We start from the raw sequence: 7,274 nt of genomic DNA on the forward strand, positions 1-7,274 counted from the left end.
TTCTGTACATTTGTATCTGTATAGAAGACGCAGTAGCCATCTGACATAAAGAAAGGCATGTCTGTGTTGTAGCATGCCATTGGCATACAGCATATCTCTGGGGCCTACGGGTCTCTTTCTTAATATAGGATATGGACACACTTACTCATTCAAGGGTTTCTGTATTTTACTGTTAACATATGGAATCATGTAGTAAGCAAAAAGTGTTAAACAAATTATATATATATATATATATATATATATATATATATATATATTTTTTTTTTTTTTTTTTTTTTTTTTTTTTTTTAAATTAGATTCTTTAAAGTAGGCACCCTTTACCTTGACAGCTCTGCACACACTGGAATGCATTTAAATTAACAAGTGTGCCTTGTTAAAAGTTAAGGAAAGGAAGTACACAGATTAAAGCATTTGAGCAGTCAGTTGTGTTGTAACAAGCTAGGGGTGGTATACAGAAGATAGCCCTATTGTGCTGTGACAAGCTAGGGGTGGTATACAGAAGATAGCCCTATTGTGTTGTGACAAGCTAGGGTGGTACACAGAAGATAGCCCTATTGTGCTGTGACAAGCTAGGGGTGGTATACAGAAGATAGCCCTATTGTGCTGTGACAAGCTAGGGGGTGGTACACAGAAGATAGCCCTATTGTGCTGTGACAAGCTAGGTGGTATACAGAAGATAGCCCTATTGTGCTGTGACAAGCTAGGGGTGGTATACAGAAGATAGCCCTATTATGCTGTGACAAGCTATGGGTGGTACACAGAAGATAGCCCTATTGTGCTGTGACAAGCTAGGGTGGTATACAGAAGATAGCCCTATTGTGCTGTGACAAGCTAGGGTGGTATACAGAAGATAGCCCTATTGTGCTGTGACAAGCTAGGGTGGTACACAGAAGATAGCCCTATTGTGCTGTGACAAGCTAGGGGTGGTATACAGAAGATAGCCCTATTGTGCTGTGACAAGCTAGGGGTGGTATACAGAAGATAGCCCTATTGTGCTGTGACAAGCTATGGGTGGTACACAGAAGATAGCCCTATTGTGCTGTGACAAGCAGGGGTGGTACACAGAAGATAGCCCTATTTGGTAAACGACCAAATCCATATTATGGAAAGAATAGCTCATATAAGCAAAGAGAAATTACAGTCCATCATTTCTTTAAAACATAAAGATCAGTAAATATGGAACATTTCAAGAACTTTGAAAGTTTCCTTCAAGTGCAGTCGCAAAAAACCATCAACCACTATGACGAAACTCATGAGGAAGAATGGAATGGCCACAGGAATGGAAGACCCAGCGTTACCTCTGGACACGTTCATTAGAGTTAACTGCACCTCAGATTGCAGCCCAAATAAATGCTTCAGAGTTCAAGTAACAAACATCAACTGTTCATAGGAGACTGCGTGAATCAGGCCTTCGTGGTTGAATTGTTGCAAAGAAACCACTACTAAAGGACACCAATAATAAGAAGAGACTTGGCTTGGGTCAAGAAACACGAGCAATGGACATTAGACCGGTGGAAATATATCCTATATTTATATTTTTGGTCCCAACCGCGTGTCTTTGTGATACAAAGAGCAGGTGAACGGATGATCTCCGCATGTGTGATTACCACTGTGAAGCATGGAGGAGGAGGTGTGATGGTGCTTTGCTGGTGACACTTGTGATTTATATAGTATTCAAGGCACACTTAACCAGCATGGCTACCACAGCATTCTGCAGCGATACGCCATCCCATTTGGTTTGCGCTTAGTGAGACGATCAGTTGTTTTTCAACAGGACAATGACCCAACACACCTCCAGGCTGTGTAAGGGATAATTGACCAAGAAGAAGAGTGATGGAGTGCTGCATCAGATGACCTGGCCTCCACAATCACCCAACCTCAACAAAATAGAGATGTTTGGGATGAGTTGGACCGCAGAGTAAAGGAAAAGCAGCCAACAAGTTCTCAGCATGTGGGAACTCTTCAAGAGTGTTGGAAAAGCATTCCAGGTGAATCTGGTTGAGAGAATGCCAAGAGTGTGCAAAGCTGTCATCAAGGCAAAGATTGGCTACTTTAATTATTTGTTTAACACTTTTTTGGTTACAACATTATTCCATGTGTTATTTCATAGTTTTGACGTATTCACTATTATTCTACTATGTAAAAAAATGCTAAAAATAAAATAGAAACCCTTGAATGAGTAGGTATTCTAAAACTTTTGACCGGTGGCGTACATTTACTGACTGAAAAATACTCAAAAAAGTACTTGGAAAAGCTACTCAATTACAGTAACGAGTGTATTTGTAATTAGTTCATTCCCACCTTTGGTTAAAAGTATTACATATTAAATTGTATTCAATCATTTGAGTCACCAATGTGAGTCACGGCACCAATGTAACAGTATAACTTTAGACCGTCCCCTCGGCCATACCCGGGCGCGAACCAGGAACCCTCTGCACACATCAACAACAGTTACCCACGAAGCATCGTTACCCATCGCTCCACAAAAAGCCACGGCCCTTGCAGAGCAAGGGGAAACACTACTTCAAGGTCTCCTTTACCTCCCTCACCTCATTTGCTCACATCGTATATAGACTTGTTTCTACTGTATTATTGACTGTATGTTTGTTTTACTCCATGTGTAACTCTGTGTCGTTGTATCTGTCGAACTGCTTTGCTTTATCTTGGCCAGGTCGCAATTGTAAATGATAGGCAAGTTGAGAACAAGTTATCTGGTTAAATAAAGGTGAAATAAATCAAATAAAAAATTTAAAAAAACGTAACATGTATACTTACGCTCGATGGAAACAGGACAATGTTGTCTTTAGTATCTGGGGACCAAGGTTTTAGAGGTCAGATAAAATGAATACACATTTGAGACACTACCTTCAGTTCAATATGTACAGTTGAAGTTGGAAGTTTACATACATACTTTAGCCAAATACCTCTATACTCAGTTTCACAATTCCTGACATTTAATCCTAGTAAAAATTGCCTGTCTTAGTTTAGGTCAGTTAGGGTCACCACTTTATTTTAAGTTTGTGAAATGACAGAATAATAGTAGAGAATTATTTTTCAGCTTTTATTACTTTCATCACATTCCCAGTGGGTCAGAAATGTACATACACTCAATTAGTGTTTGGTAGCATTGCCTTTAAATGGTTTAACTTGGGTCAAACGTTTTGTGTAGCCTTCCCACAATAAGTTGGGTGAATTTTGGCCCATTCCTCCTGACAGAGCTGGTGTAACTGAGACAGGTTTACAGGCCTCCTTGCTTGCACACACTTTTTCAGTTCAGCCCACAAATGTTCTATGAGATTGAGGTCAGGGCTTTGTGATGGCATTTTGCAACAACTTTGGAAGTATGCTTGGGGTCATTGTCCATTTGGAAGACCAATTTGCAGCAGGTAGCCTCGTGGTTAGAGCATTGGACAAGAAACCAAAAGGTTGAAAGATCAAATCCCCGAGCTGACAAGGTAAAAATCTGCCATTCTGCCCCTGAACAGGCAGTTAACCCACTGTTCCTAGGCCGTCATTGAAAATAAGAACTAGTTCTTAACTGACTTGCTTAGTTAAATAAAAGGTCAAATACATTTAACTAAAATTGAACTTCCTGACTGATGTCTTCGGATGTTGCTTCAATATATCCACACAATGTTCCGCCTCATGATGCCATCTATTTTGTGAAGTGCACCAGTCCCTCCTGCAGCAAAGCACCCCCACAACATGATGCTGCCACCCCCGTGCTTCACGGTTGGGATTGTGTTCTTCGGCTTGCAAGCCTCCCCCTTCTTCCTCCAAACATAATGATGGTCATTATGGCCAAACTGTTCTATTTTTGTGTCATCAAACCAGAGGACATTTCTCCAAAAAGTATAATCTTTGTCCCCATGTGCAGTTGCAAATGGTAGTCTGGCTTTTTTATGGTAGTTTTGGAGCAGTGGCATCTTCCTTGCTGAGCAGCCTTTCAGGTTATGTCGATATAGGACTCATTTTACTGTGGATATAGATACTTTTGTGCCCGTTTCCTCCAGCATCTTCACAACGCCCTTTGCTGTTGTTCTGAGATCGATTTGCACTTTTCTCACCAAAGTACGTTCATCTCTAGGAGACAGAACACGTCTCCTTCCTGAGCGGTATGACAGCTATGTGGTCCCATGGTGTTTATACTTGCGTACTATTGTTTGTACAGATGAACGTGGTACCTTCAGGCATTTGGAAATTGATCCCAAGGATGAACCAGACTTGTTGAGGTCTACAATTTTTTTTCCTGAGGTCTTGTTTGATTGCTTTTGATTTTCCCATGATGTCAAGCAAAGAGACACTGAGTTTGAAGGTAGGCCTTGAAATACATCCACAGGTACACATCCAATTGACTCAAATTATGTCAATTAGCCTATCAGATGCTTCTAAAGCCATGACATCATTTTCTGGAATTTTCCAAGCTGTTAGTGTATGTTTACTTCTGACCCACTGGAATTGTGATACAGTGAATTTTAAGTGAAATAATCTGTCTGTAAACAGTTGTTGGAAAAATTACTTGTGTCATGCACAAAGTAGATGTCCTAACCGACTTGCCAAAAATATAGCTTGTTAACAAGAAATTTGTGGAGTAGTTGAAAAACGAATATTAATGACTCAATGACTGAGCAAATATGTAATTATGATAGCTAGGTCTATTTAACCTGAATGAATCATTAGTCATGTTAGCTAGCTAGCTTTTTACTCACAGTTTTTGGTCAGCCACAACGCCTTTCCCATTTGTCCAGCAAAAGCAATTCCATTCAGCGCTGGCTGCACGGTACGCTAGACTTGCTAAACAGCTGCAACAATCCTCATTGACAAGCTTGCCTGATCACTTTGACCTTCTGGATTTGGCGGGAGAATTAACGCAGCATCAATAACCTTTAACAACCCAACCGTGCTCTTGCTAAAGAAAGCAACCCAACTAACCCACCCAACGCCTGCAACCACCAGTCATCCAAACAACCCAGCGTTTTTGTGTAGTGTAGTGCATATGAATATATTTAAGGGGAGAAAATAAAGGGGAAAATATGTAGTCAGAACAATTTCCCAATTACTGTTTGCATGGTCAAATAAAGTGCAAATTATATATGTTTTTATTATTGGAAATAGATTCACATGCATGTACAGTACTAGTCAAAAGTTTGGACACATCTACTCATTCCAGGGTTTTAGAACACCTACTCATTCAAGGGTTTTAGAACACCTACTCATTCAAGGGTTTTAGAACACCTACTCATTCAAGGGTTTTAGAACACCTACTCATTCAAGGGTTTTAGAACACCTACTCATTCAAGGGTTTTAGAACACCTACTCATTCAAGGGTTTCAGAACACCTACTCATTCAAGGGTTTTAGAACACCTACTCATTCAAGGGTTTTTAGAACACCTACTCATTCAAGGGTTTTAGAACACCTACTCATTCCAGGGTTTTAGAACACCTACTCATTCAAGGGTTTTTAGAACACCTACTCATTCAAGGGTTTTAGAACACCTACTCATTCCAGGGTTTTAGAACACCTACTCATTCAAGGGTTTTTAGAACACCTACTCATTCAAGGGTTTTAGAACACCTACTCATTCCAGGGTTTTAGAACACCTATTCATTCAAGGGTTTTAGAACACCTAGTCATTCCAGGGTTTTAGAACACCTACTCATTCAATGGTTTTAGAACACCTACTAATTCAAGGGTTTTAGAACACCTACTCATTCAAGGGTTTTAGAACACCTACTCATTCCAGGGTTTTAGAACACCTACTCATTCAAGGGTTTTAGAACACCTACTCATTCAAGGGTTTTAGAACACCTACTCATTCAAGGGTTTTAGAACACCTACTCATTCAAGGGTTTTAGAACACCTACTCATTCAAGGGTTTTAGAACACCTACTCATTCAAGGGTTTCAGAACACCTACTCATTCAAGGGTTTTAGAACACCTACTCATTCAAGGGTTTTTAGAACACCTACTCATTCAAGGGTTTTAGAACACCTACTCATTCCAGGGTTTTAGAACACCTACTCATTCAAGGGTTTTTAGAACACCTACTCATTCAAGGGTTTTAGAACACCTACTCATTCCAGGGTTTTAGAACACCTACTCATTCAAGGGTTTTTAGAACACCTACTCATTCAAGGGTTTTAGAACACCTACTCATTCCAGGGTTTTAGAACACCTATTCATTCAAGGGTTTTAGAACACCTACTCATTCCAGGGTTTTAGAACACCTACTCATTCAAGGGTTTTAGAACACCTACTCATTCAAGGGTTTTAGAACACCTACTCATTCAAGGGTTTTAGAACACCTACTCATTCCAGGGTTTTAGAACACCTACTCATTCCAGGGTTTTAGAACACCTACTCATTCAAGGGTTTTAGAACACCTACTCATTCAAGGGTTTTAGAACATCTACTCATTCAAGGGTTTTAGAACACTTACTCATTCAAGGGTTTAGAACACCTACTCATTCAAGGGTTTTAGAACACCTACTCATTCAAGGGTTTAGAACACCTACTCATTCAAGGGTTTTTAGAACACCTACTCATTCAAGGGTTATTCTTTATTTTTACTATTTTCTACATTGTAGAATAATAGTGAAGACATCAACACCATGAAATAACACATATGGAATCATGTGGTAACCAGAAAAGTGTTAAACAAATCAAAGTAACCCTTTGCCTTGATGACAGTTTTGTACACTATTGACAGTCTCTCAACCAGCTTCACCTGGAATGCTTTTCCAACAGCCTTGAAGGAGTTCCCACATACGCTGAGCACTTGTTGGCTGCTTTTCCTTCACACTGCTGTCCAACTCATCCCAAACCATCTCAATTGGGTTGAGGTCTGGTGGTTGTGGAGGCCAGATCATCTGATGCAGCACTCCAATCACTCTCTTCTTGGTCAAATATCCATTACTGTCACGTCTGCTCCCCCCTCTCTGGCACTTGAGGTCACCAGGCTGCTCACACCATCACTTCATTGGACTCCATCACGTCATTGAAAGTCCCTATATCTGTCACTTCCTCAGTTTCATCCTCGGTTTCATTCCCATGTCTGCATTGATGTTTCTCTTGTCCAGATGCTTTGTTTCATGTCTATTATTTATTATTATCTGAACCCTGTACTTGCATCCCGTCTCCCAGCGTCTGTAGTTACGGAACTGTTACACTTACACAGTCTAGAGGTGTGTTGGGTGATTGTCCTGTTGAAAAACAAATGATAGTCCCACTAAGCGTAAACCAGATGGGATGGGCGTATCGCTACACATGCAG

The 7,274-nt window shown here is 40.3% G+C and overlaps 1 long non-coding RNA gene across 2 annotated transcripts; it reads right to left on the reverse strand.

Moving 5' to 3' along the window:
• Window positions 1-5,167: 5,167 nt before the first annotated feature.
• LOC127908510 (uncharacterized) lies at window positions 5,168-6,403 on the reverse strand. Of its 2 annotated transcripts, none has more exons than XR_008067523.1 (3): window positions 6,230-6,403; window positions 5,707-5,862; window positions 5,168-5,235 (listed from the first exon to the last, which is right to left on the reverse strand). It is a non-coding gene; the product is annotated as an uncharacterized LOC127908510 (long non-coding RNA). The 2 variants fall into 2 exon arrangements; XR_008067521.1 differs by having other exon boundaries at window positions 5,707-5,888.
• Window positions 6,404-7,274: the final 871 nt, after the last annotated feature.

The sequence above is a fragment of the Oncorhynchus keta genome, chromosome 17, assembly GCF_023373465.1.
Source record: "Oncorhynchus keta strain PuntledgeMale-10-30-2019 chromosome 17, Oket_V2, whole genome shotgun sequence".
Taxonomy (NCBI): domain Eukaryota; kingdom Metazoa; phylum Chordata; class Actinopteri; order Salmoniformes; family Salmonidae; genus Oncorhynchus; species Oncorhynchus keta.